Genomic DNA, 12,030 nt, shown 5'->3' with positions numbered 1-12,030 from the left:
GCAGACGGGACACTGCACGCACACGACGCCCCCTCCAGGTGCACGCACGTAGGCCGGGCCGGGTGCACACCCGACGCCCTAGCAAGGTGCGCGCACCCGGGCAGGGCTCACACTTGGCGAACGGGGCGCACTTCGCGAGGGAGGGTGTGCACCTCGACGGGGGTGGGTGGCCGGGGTGGATTCGCACGTGGGTCGCGGTTTGCTAAGTACACACTGCGACAAGCTCATAACGGGTGCGATCATACCAGCATTAGTGCACCGGATCCCATCAGAACTCCGCAGTTAAGCGCGCTTGGGCCGGAGTAGTACTGGGATGGGTGACCTCCCGGGAAGTCCCGGTGTTGCACCCTTTTTTAGTTTTTCGCCGGGCGTCGCAATGCTATTTGAATAAACCTTTTGCCCGTTTGCGTTCTCGTCGGGGCCGGGCCGGGCCGGGGTGCGCTGCCCGCACTACCGCGCGCGCGGGGGCGACACCGAGCGCGCACCCGAGGCGCCCCGAGCACACAGGCCACGGTGCAACCCGGGCGTTGTGCGCGCACCCCGGTGCGCCCGAGGTGCTGCGCGCGCACCCAGGTGAAATCGGTGTGCACCTCGGCCAGTGCGCGCTCGGTCGAGTCGCGCACGTTGGCCAAGGTGCACGGTGATGTTTCTTACTCTAAGGTTCCGCACCAGACGCCCGGGACAGGTGAGCGAAGCTGGGCGGGGCCGGGTGCGCGGCCGGGGCAGGTGCACGCAGCTGGAGAGAGCTTTGGAGCACACTTCGGAGCGCACCAATGATGCGCTCCATTCAAAAGTTTCCTGAAAAGGCAAAAAAAGTTGAGATTATAGAATTTCCCACTTGAGAGATTGTAAAAAAAAAAAATTTAAAATGAAGGAAACGCGGGTGCCAAGGTGTGCGCAGCCCAGCCAAGGTGTGCGCACCAAGGCGCCCACCCTGGCGAAGGTGCACGCAAGGTGCGCACCCGAGGCAAACCGGACAATTAACCCAACTTTCGACTTCGCGCGCACCTTGGAGCGCACTTCGGAGCGCTCCTTGGTGCGCACCAATCTTGGGCACCTCGGAGTGCACCATGGCGCCCACCAAGGTGCGCACCCGGGGCAAACCGAGCTCCGACTTCGTGCGCACCTTGGAGCGCACGAAAGGTGCGCACCATGGCGCCCACCAAGGTGCGCAGCCCAGCCAAGGCGTGCGCATCAAGGTGCGCACCCTGGCGAAGGTGCGCACCCGGGGCAAACCGAGCTCCGACTTCGTGCGCACCTTGGAGCGCACAAAAGGTGCGCAACCCAGCCAAGGTGTGCGCACCCCGGTCAAACCGAGCTCCGAATCGTGCGCACCAGAGGTGCACGCCATCGTGCGCACCTTGGAGCACACTTCGGAGCCCTCCTTGGTGCGCGCCGATGTTGCGCACCTCGGAGCGCACCCGGGGAAAACAATGCAATTAACCCGACTTTCGACTTCGTGGGCACCTCGGAGCGCTCTCGGGTTCGCACCTCGGAGCACACCGAGGTGCGCACCTTTGATGCGCTGCCTTCACCAATTTCCAGAAAAGGCAAGAAAACATTGAGAAGGTGTGCGCACCGAGGTGCCCACCCTGGCGAAGGTGCACGCGAGGTGCGCACCCGGGGCAAACCGGGCTCCGACTTCGTGCACGCCGCACCTTGGAGCACACTTCGGAGCGCTCCTTGGTGCGCACCAGGGCGCGCAACCCAGCCGAGGTGCCCACCCCGGCGAAGGTGCACGCGAGGTGCGCACCCGGGGCAAACCGGGCTCCGACTTCGTGCACGCCATGGTGCCCACCGCGGCGAAGGTGCACGCGAGGTGCGCACCCGGGGCAAACCGGGCTCCGACTTCGTGCACGCCGCACCTTGGAGCACACTTCGGAGCGCTCCTTGGTGCGCACCATGGTGCCCACCAGGGCGCGCAACCCCGCCGAAGGTGCACGCGAGGTGCGCACCCGGGGCAAACCGGGCTCCGACTTCGTGCACGCCGCACCTTGGAGCACACTTCGGAGCGCTCCTTGGTGCGCACCATGGTGCCCACCAGGGCGCGCAACCCCGCCGAAGGTGCACGCGAGGTGCGCACCCGGGGCAAACCGGGCTCCGACTTCGTGCACGCCATGGTGCGCACCGCGGCGAAGGTGCGCACCCGGGGCAAACCGGGCTCCGACTTCGTGCACGCCGCACCTTGGAGCACACTTCGGAGCGCTCCTTGGTGCGCACCAGGGCGCGCAACCCAGCCGAGGTGCCCACCCCGGCGAAGGTGCACGCGAGGTGCGTACCCGGGGCAAACCGGGCTCCGACTTCGTGCACGCCGCACCTTGGAGCACACTTCGGAGCGCTCCTTGGTGCGCACCATGGTGCCCACCAGGCCGCGCAACCCAGCCAAGGTGTGCGCACCAAGGTGCACGCGAGGTGCGCACCCGGGGCAAACCGGGGTCCGACTTCGTGCACGCCGCACCTTGGAGCACACATCGGGGCGCTCCCGGGTTCGCACCGGCGTTGCGCACCGTGGTGGGCACCTCGGAGCACACCAAGGTGGGCAGCGAGGTGCGCACCTTTGATGCGATGCCTTCACTAATTTCCATAAAAGGCAAAAAAAAAACGAGATTTTAAAATTTCCGTTTTGAAAGATAGTGAGAAAAAGGGAATGCTGGTGCCATCTTGAGCCCGCCCTGGTGCGCAGCCCAGCCAAGGTGTGCGCACCAAGGTGCCCACCCTGGCGAAGGTGCGCGCCCGGGCAATTAACCCAACTTCCAACTTCGCGCGCGCCAGGGTGGGAGCGCACCCAACAACCGGGCCTGGGAAGAGCCAATGCGAGAAACCCCACCAAACGCTCTGACAAAAAAAGAGGGGGCGCTCCAGTAACCCCGCTTCGGAGCGCACCCTGGGCAAACCCAGCCAAGGTGCCCACCCCGGCCAAGGTGCAGGCGAGGTGCGCACCCGGGGCAAACCGGGCTCCGACAACGTGCACGCCGCACCTTGGAGCACACTTCGTAGCGCTCCCGGGTGCGCACCTCAGAGCACACCAAGGTGGGCAGCGAGGTGCGCACCTTTGATGCGCTGCCTTCACTAATTTCCAGAAAAGGCAAAAAAAAAAGGAGATTTTAAAATTTCCGTTTTGAAAGATAGTGAAAAAAACGGAACGCGCGTGCCATCTTGAGCCCGCCCTGGTGCGCAGCCCAGGTAAGGTGCCCACCCTGGCAAAGGTGCGCACCCGGGCAATTAACCCTACTTCCGACTTCGTGCGCGCCAGGGTGGCAACCGGGCCTCGGAAGAGCCAATGCGAGAAACCCCACCAAACGCTCCGACAAAAAAAGAGGCGGCGCTCCAATAACCCCGCTTCGGAGCGCAGCCGGGGCAAACCCAGCCAAGGTGCCCACCCCGACGAAGGTGCACGCGAGGTGCGCACCCGGGGCAAACCGGGCTCCGACAACGTGCACGCAGCACCTTGGAGCACACTTCGAAGCACTCCCGGGTGCCCACCGGCGTTGCGCACCGTGGTGGGCAGCGAGGTGCGCACCTTTGATGCGCTGCCTTCACTAATTTCCAGAAAAAGGCAAAAAAAAATGAGATTTTAAAATTTCCGTTTTGAAAGATAGTGAAAAAAAAGGAACGCGGGTGCCATCTTGAGCCCGCCCTGGTGCGCAGCCCAGGCAAGGCATGCGCACCAAGGTGCCCACCCGAGGTGCACACCCGGGGCAAACCGGGCTCCGACTTCGTGCAGGCCGCACCTTGGAGCACACTTCGGAGCGCTCCTTGGTGCGCACCATGGTGCCCACCAGGGCGCGCAACCCAGCCAAGGTCTGCACACCAAGGTGCCCACCCCGGCGAAGGTGCACGCGAGGTGCGCACCCGGGGCAAACCGGGCTCCGACTTCGTGCACGCCATGGTGCCCACCGCGGCGAAGGTGCACGCGAGGTGCGCACCCGGGGCAAACCGGGCTCCGACTTCGTGCACGCCGCACCTTGGAGCACACTTCGGAGCGCTCCTTGGTGCGCACCATGGTGCCCACCAGGGCGCGCAACCCAGCCAAGGTGTGCGCACCAAGGTGCACGCGAGGTGCGCACCCGGGGCAAACCGGGGTCCGACTTCGTGCACGCCGCACCTTGGAGCACACATCGGAGCGCTCCCAGGTTCGCACCAGCGTTGCGCACCTTTGATGCGCTGCCTTCACTAATTTCCAGAAAAGGCAAAAAAAAACGATATTTTAAAATTTCCGTTCTGAAAGATAGTGAAAAAAACGGAACGCGGGTGCCATCTTGAGCCCTTCCTGGTGCGCAGCCCAGGCAAGTTGTGCGCACCAAGGTGCCCACCCTGGCGGAGGTGCGCGCCCGGGGCAAACCGGGCTCCGACTTCGTGCACTGCATGGTGCCCACCAAGGCGCGCAACCCAGCCAAGGTGCCCACCGCAGCGAAGGTGCACGCGAGGTGCACACCCGGGGCAAACCGGGCTCCGACTTCGTGCACGCCGCACCTTGGAGCACACTTCAGAGCGCTCCTTGGTGCGCACCAGGGCGCGCAACCCAGCCGAGGTGCCCACCCCGGCGAAGGTGCACGCGAGGTGCGCACCCGGGGCAAACCGGGCTCCGACTTCGTGCACGCCATGGTGCCCACCGCGGCGAAGGTGCGCACCCGGGGCAAACCGGGCTCCGACTTCGTGCACGCCGCACCTTGGAGCACACTTCGGAGCGCTCCTTGGTGCGCACCATGGTGCCCACCAGGCCGCGCAACCCAGCCAAGGTGTGCGCACCAAGGTGCACGCGAGGTGCGCACCCGGGGCAAACCGGGGTCCGACTTCGTGCACGCCGCACCTTGGAGCACACATCGGGGCGCTCCCGGGTTCGCACCGGCGTTGCGCACCGTGGTGGGCACCTCGGAGCACACCAAGGTGGGCAGCGAGGTGCGCACCTTTGATGCGATGCCTTCACTAATTTCCATAAAAGGCAAAAAAAAAACGAGATTTTAAAATTTCCGTTTTGAAAGATAGTGAGAAAAAGGGAATGCTGGTGCCATCTTGAGCCCGCCCTGGTGCGCAGCCCAGCCAAGGTTTGCGCACCAAGGTGCCCACCCTGGCGAAGGTGCGCGCCCGGGCAATTAACCCAACTTCCAACTTCGCGCGCGCCAGGGTGGGAGCGCACCCAACAACCGGGCCTGGGAAGAGCCAATGCGAGAAACCCCACCAAACTCTCTGACAAAAAAAGAGGGGGCGCTCCAGTAACCCCGCTTCGGAGCGCACCCTGGGCAAACCCAGCCAAGGTGCCCACCCCGGCCAAGGTGCAGGCGAGGTGCGCACCCGGGGCAAACCGGGCTCCGACAACGTGCACGCCGCACCTTGGAGCACACTTCGTAGCGCTCCCGGGTGCGCACCTCAGAGCACACCAAGGTGGGCAGCGAGGTGCGCACCTTTGATGCGCTGCCTTCACTAATTTCCAGAAAAGGCAAAAAAAAAAGGAGATTTTAAAATTTCCGTTTTGAAAGATAGTGAAAAAAACGGAACGCGCGTGCCATCTTGAGCCCGCCCTGGTGCGCAGCCCAGGTAAGGTGCCACCCTGGCAAAGGTGCGCACCCGGGCAATTAACCCTACTTCCGACTTCGTGCGCGCCAGGGTGGCAACCGGGCCTCGGAAGAGCCAATGCGAGAAACCCCACCAAACGCTCCGACAAAAAAAGAGGCGGCGCTCCAATAACCCCGCTTCGGAGCGCAGCCGGGGCAAACCAAGCCAAGGTGCCCACCCCGACGAAGGTGCACGCGAGGTGCGCACCCGGGGCAAACCGGGCTCCGACAACGTGCACGCAACACCTTGGAGCACACTTCGAAGCACTCCCGGGTGCCCATCGGCGTTGCGCACCGTGGTGGGCAGCGAGGTGCGCACCTTTGATGCGCTGCCTTCACTAATTTCCAGAAAAAGGCAAAAAAAAATGAGATTTTAAAATTTCCGTTTTGAAAGATAGTGAAAAAAAAGGAACGCGGGTGCCATCTTGAGCCCGCCCTGGTGCGCAGCCCAGGCAAGGCATGCGCACCAAGGTGCCCACCCGAGGTGCACACCCGGGGCAAACCGGGCTCCGACTTCGTGCAGGCCGCACCTTGGAGCACACTTCGGAGCGCTCCTTGGTGCGCACCATGGTGCCCACCAGGGCGCACCCGGGGCAAACCGGGCTCCGACTTTGTGCACGCCGCACCTTGGAGCACACATCGGAGCGCTCCCAGGTTCGCACCAGCGTTGCGCACCTTTGATGCGCTGCCTTCACTAATTTCCAGAAAAGGCAAAAAAAAACGATATTTTAAAATTTCCGTTCTGAAAGATAGTGAAAAAAACGGAACGCGGGTGCCATCTTGAGCCCTTCCTGGTGCGCAGCCCAGGCAAGTTGTGCGCACCAAGGTGCCCACCCTGGCGGAGGTGCGCGCCCGGGGCAAACCGGGCTCCGACTTCGTGCACTGCATGGTGCCCACCAAGGCGCGCAACCCAGCCAAGGTGCCCACCGCAGCGAAGGTGCACGCGAGGTGCGCACCCGAGGTGCACACCCGGGGCAAACCGGGCTCCGACTTCGTGCACGCCGCACCTTGGAGCACACTTCAGAGCGCTCCTTGGTACGCACCAGGGCGCGCAACCCAGCCAAGGTGCTCACCCCGGCGAAGGTGCACGCGAGGTGCGCACCCGGGGCAAACCGGGCTCGGACTTCGTGCACGCCGCACCTTGGAGCACACATCGGAGCGCTCCCGGGTTCGCACCAGCATTGCGCACCTTTGATGCGCTGCCTTCACTAATTTCCAGAAAAGGCAAAAAAAAGAAAAAAATGAGATTTTAAAATTTCCGTTTTGAAAGATAGTGAAAAAAACGGAACGCGGGTGCCATCTTGAGCCCGCCCTGGTGTGCAGCCCAGGCAAGTTGTGCGCACCAAGGCACCCACCCTGGCCAAGGTGGGTCACGGGGTGGGTCCTAGGGTGGGTAACGGGGTGGGTACTAAGGTGCGTGCCAAGGTGGGTCATAGGGTGGGTGCCAAGGTGGGCACCAGGGTGGGTGTGCACCAACCCTAGCCAGGGTAGGTCACGGGGTGGTTGTCGGGGTGGGCGTCAAGGAGCCAAGATGGGTGGCAAGTAGCCAAGTTGCGTGCCAAGGTGGGTGTCGGGGTGGGTGCCAAGGATCCAAGGTGGGTGCCAAGGAACCAAGGTGGGTGTCTGGGTGGGTGCCGAGGTGGGAGCCAGGGTGGGTCCCAAGGTGAGTGCAAAGGTGGGTGCCAGGGTCAAGGTGAGTGCCAATGTGGGTTCCAAGGTGCCAGGGTCAGGGTGAGTGCCAATGTGGGTTCAAAGGTGCTAAGTTGGGTGCGAGGTTGGGTGCGAGGGTGGGTGGGTGCCAAGGTGTGCTAGGTGGAAGCCCGGGTGGGTCGGCATCCCATGGGTGTCGAGTTGGGTGCCTGATGGGTGCTTCTTGTCAAGTTTTAGTCGCCGGGACTCATTTCGAGCCTTAGAGGTCGTTTCTTGTCCGGTTGCCCTGTCTTCGACCTGGGAACCCAATTTTGGTCCTCGGGTCCCATTTTTTTTTGTCTCGCATCCCACTTTTGGCCTGTGGCCTTTTCGGGGTCGATTCTCGTTTTGGGCATCAGAGCATGTTTCTTCTCCTAAAACCCAATATTTGTTTATTAAGTCTCGGAACACATTTTTGTTCTCGTGGACCCATCATGGGTCTTGGAACGCATTTGTGGTCCTTGGGTCCCATTTTGCATCCCGAAACTTGTGTTTTGGTGCTTGATCCCTATTTTGGGTGCCCACCTTGCACCAAGTGCGCACCCGGGGCAAACCGAGCGCCTTGGTGCACCGGGGCAAGATCGAGCGTGCACCCGAGGCGCCCCGAACATGCACCAAGGTGCACTCGGCCCACATGTGAGCGCAGGTCGTTGCGCCCGAGGTGGTGTGTGGGCACCGCGTTGCAGACGGGACACTGCACGCACACGACGCCCCCTCCAGGTGCACGCACGTAGGCCGGGCCGGGTGCACACCCGACGCCCTAGCAAGGTGCGCGCACCCGGGCAGGGCTCACACTTGGCGAACGGGGCGCACTTCGCGAGGGAGGGTGTGCACCTCGACGGGGGTGGGTGGCCGGGGTGGATTCGCACGTGGGTCGCGGTTTGCTAAGTACACACTGCGACAAGCTCATAACGGGTGCGATCATACCAGCGTTAGTGCACCGGATCCCATCAGAACTCCGCAGTTAAGCGCGCTTGGGCCGGAGTAGTACTGGGATGGGTGACCTCCCGGGAAGTCCCGGTGTTGCACCCTTTTTTAGTTTTTCGCCGGGCGTCGCAATGCTATTTGAATAAACCTTTTGCCCGTTTGCGTTCTCGTCGGGGCCGGGCCGGGCCGGGGTGCGCTGCCCGCACTACCGCGCGCGCGGGGGCGACACCGAGCGCGCACCCGAGGCGCCCCGAGCACACAGGCCACGGTGCAACCCGGGCGTTGTGCGCGCACCCCGGTGCGCCCGAGGTGCTGCGCGCGCACCCAGGTGAAATCGGTGTGCACCTCGGCCAGTGCGCGCTCGGTCGAGTCGCGCACGTTGGCCAAGGTGCACGGTGATGTTTCTTACTCTAAGGTTCCGCACCAGACGCCCGGGACAGGTGAGCGAAGCTGGGCGGGGCCGGGTGCGCGGCCGGGGCAGGTGCACGCAGCTGGAGAGAGCTTTGGAGCACACTTCGGAGCGCACCAATGATGCGCTCCATTCAAAAGTTTCCTGAAAAGGCAAAAAAAGTTGAGATTATAGAATTTCCCACTTGAGAGATTGTAAAAAAAAAAAATTTAAAATGAAGGAAACGCGGGTGCCAAGGTGTGCGCAGCCCAGCCAAGGTGTGCGCACCAAGGCGCCCACCCTGGCGAAGGTGCACGCAAGGTGCGCACCCGAGGCAAACCGGACAATTAACCCAACTTTCGACTTCGCGCGCACCTTGGAGCGCACTTCGGAGCGCTCCTTGGTGCGCACCAATCTTGGGCACCTCGGAGTGCACCATGGCGCCCACCAAGGTGCGCACCCGGGGCAAACCGAGCTCCGACTTCGTGCGCACCTTGGAGCGCACGAAAGGTGCGCACCATGGCGCCCACCAAGGTGCGCAGCCCAGCCAAGGCGTGCGCATCAAGGTGCGCACCCTGGCGAAGGTGCGCACCCGGGGCAAACCGAGCTCCGACTTCGTGCGCACCTTGGAGCGCACAAAAGGTGCGCAACCCAGCCAAGGTGTGCGCACCCCGGTCAAACCGAGCTCCGAATCGTGCGCACCAGAGGTGCACGCCATCGTGCGCACCTTGGAGCACACTTCGGAGCCCTCCTTGGTGCGCGCCGATGTTGCGCACCTCGGAGCGCACCCGGGGAAAACAATGCAATTAACCCGACTTTCGACTTCGTGGGCACCTCGGAGCGCTCTCGGGTTCGCACCTCGGAGCACACCGAGGTGCCCACCCTGGCGAAGGTGCACGCGAGGTGCGCACCCGGGGCAAACCGGGCTCCGACTTCGTGCACGCCGCACCTTGGAGCACACTTCGGAGCGCTCCTTGGTGCGCACCAGGGCGCGCAACCCAGCCGAGGTGCCCACCCCGGCGAAGGTGCACGCGAGGTGCGCACCCGGGGCAAACCGGGCTCCGACTTCGTGCACGCCATGGTGCCCACCGCGGCGAAGGTGCACGCGAGGTGCGCACCCGGGGCAAACCGGGCTCCGACTTCGTGCACGCCGCACCTTGGAGCACACTTCGGAGCGCTCCTTGGTGCGCACCATGGTGCCCACCAGGGCGCGCAACCCCGCCGAAGGTGCACGCGAGGTGCGCACCCGGGGCAAACCGGGCTCCGACTTCGTGCACGCCGCACCTTGGAGCACACTTCGGAGCGCTCCTTGGTGCGCACCATGGTGCCCACCAGGGCGCGCAACCCCGCCGAAGGTGCACGCGAGGTGCGCACCCGGGGCAAACCGGGCTCCGACTTCGTGCACGCCATGGTGCGCACCGCGGCGAAGGTGCGCACCCGGGGCAAACCGGGCTCCGACTTCGTGCACGCCGCACCTTGGAGCACACTTCGGAGCGCTCCTTGGTGCGCACCAGGGCGCGCAACCCAGCCGAGGTGCCCACCCCGGCGAAGGTGCACGCGAGGTGCGTACCCGGGGCAAACCGGGCTCCGACTTCGTGCACGCCGCACCTTGGAGCACACTTCGGAGCGCTCCTTGGTGCGCACCATGGTGCCCACCAGGCCGCGCAACCCAGCCAAGGTGTGCGCACCAAGGTGCACGCGAGGTGCGCACCCGGGGCAAACCGGGGTCCGACTTCGTGCACGCCGCACCTTGGAGCACACATCGGGGCGCTCCCGGGTTCGCACCGGCGTTGCGCACCGTGGTGGGCACCTCGGAGCACACCAAGGTGGGCAGCGAGGTGCGCACCTTTGATGCGATGCCTTCACTAATTTCCATAAAAGGCAAAAAAAAAACGAGATTTTAAAATTTCCGTTTTGAAAGATAGTGAGAAAAAGGGAATGCTGGTGCCATCTTGAGCCCGCCCTGGTGCGCAGCCCAGCCAAGGTGTGCGCACCAAGGTGCCCACCCTGGCGAAGGTGCGCGCCCGGGCAATTAACCCAACTTCCAACTTCGCGCGCGCCAGGGTGGGAGCGCACCCAACAACCGGGCCTGGGAAGAGCCAATGCGAGAAACCCCACCAAACGCTCTGACAAAAAAAGAGGGGGCGCTCCAGTAACCCCGCTTCGGAGCGCACCCTGGGCAAACCCAGCCAAGGTGCCCACCCCGGCCAAGGTGCAGGCGAGGTGCGCACCCGGGGCAAACCGGGCTCCGACAACGTGCACGCCGCACCTTGGAGCACACTTCGTAGCGCTCCCGGGTGCGCACCTCAGAGCACACCAAGGTGGGCAGCGAGGTGCGCACCTTTGATGCGCTGCCTTCACTAATTTCCAGAAAAGGCAAAAAAAAAAGGAGATTTTAAAATTTCCGTTTTGAAAGATAGTGAAAAAAACGGAACGCGCGTGCCATCTTGAGCCCGCCCTGGTGCGCAGCCCAGGTAAGGTGCCCACCCTGGCAAAGGTGCGCACCCGGGCAATTAACCCTACTTCCGACTTCGTGCGCGCCAGGGTGGCAACCGGGCCTCGGAAGAGCCAATGCGAGAAACCCCACCAAACGCTCCGACAAAAAAAGAGGCGGCGCTCCAATAACCCCGCTTCGGAGCGCAGCCGGGGCAAACCCAGCCAAGGTGCCCACCCCGACGAAGGTGCACGCGAGGTGCGCACCCGGGGCAAACCGGGCTCCGACAACGTGCACGCAGCACCTTGGAGCACACTTCGAAGCACTCCCGGGTGCCCACCGGCGTTGCGCACCGTGGTGGGCAGCGAGGTGCGCACCTTTGATGCGCTGCCTTCACTAATTTCCAGAAAAAGGCAAAAAAAAATGAGATTTTAAAATTTCCGTTTTGAAAGATAGTGAAAAAAAAGGAACGCGGGTGCCATCTTGAGCCCGCCCTGGTGCGCAGCCCAGGCAAGGCATGCGCACCAAGGTGCCCACCCGAGGTGCACACCCGGGGCAAACCGGGCTCCGACTTCGTGCAGGCCGCACCTTGGAGCACACTTCGGAGCGCTCCTTGGTGCGCACCATGGTGCCCACCAGGGCGCGCAACCCAGCCAAGGTCTGCACACCAAGGTGCCCACCCCGGCGAAGGTGCACGCGAGGTGCGCACCCGGGGCAAACCGGGCTCCGACTTCGTGCACGCCATGGTGCCCACCGCGGCGAAGGTGCACGCGAGGTGCGCACCCGGGGCAAACCGGGCTCCGACTTCGTGCACGCCGCACCTTGGAGCACACTTCGGAGCGCTCCTTGGTGCGCACCATGGTGCCCACCAGGGCGCGCAACCCAGCCAAGGTGTGCGCACCAAGGTGCACGCGAGGTGCGCACCCGGGGCAAACCGGGGTCCGACTTCGTGCACGCCGCACCTTGGAGCACACATCGGAGCGCTCCCAGGTTCGCACCAGCGTTGCGCACCTTTGATGCGCTGCCTTCACTAATTTCCA

The 12,030-nt window shown here is 63.5% G+C and overlaps 2 non-coding genes across 2 annotated transcripts; both read left to right on the top strand.

Moving 5' to 3' along the window:
- The first annotated feature begins 231 nt into the window (after positions 1–231).
- LOC131863173 (5S ribosomal RNA) lies at positions 232–350 on the top strand. Its single transcript, XR_009362108.1, has one exon. It is a non-coding gene; the product is annotated as a 5S ribosomal RNA (ribosomal RNA).
- Positions 351–8,154: 7,804 nt separating this feature from the next.
- Positions 8,155–8,273, top strand: LOC131863133 (5S ribosomal RNA). Its single transcript, XR_009362068.1, has one exon. It is a non-coding gene; the product is annotated as a 5S ribosomal RNA (ribosomal RNA).
- Positions 8,274–12,030: the final 3,757 nt, after the last annotated feature.

The sequence above is a fragment of the Cryptomeria japonica genome, unplaced genomic scaffold, assembly GCF_030272615.1.
Source record: "Cryptomeria japonica unplaced genomic scaffold, Sugi_1.0 HiC_scaffold_56, whole genome shotgun sequence".
NCBI classification, from domain to species: domain Eukaryota; kingdom Viridiplantae; phylum Streptophyta; class Pinopsida; order Cupressales; family Cupressaceae; genus Cryptomeria; species Cryptomeria japonica.
This window is presented reverse-complemented; position numbering and strand designations above follow the sequence as displayed.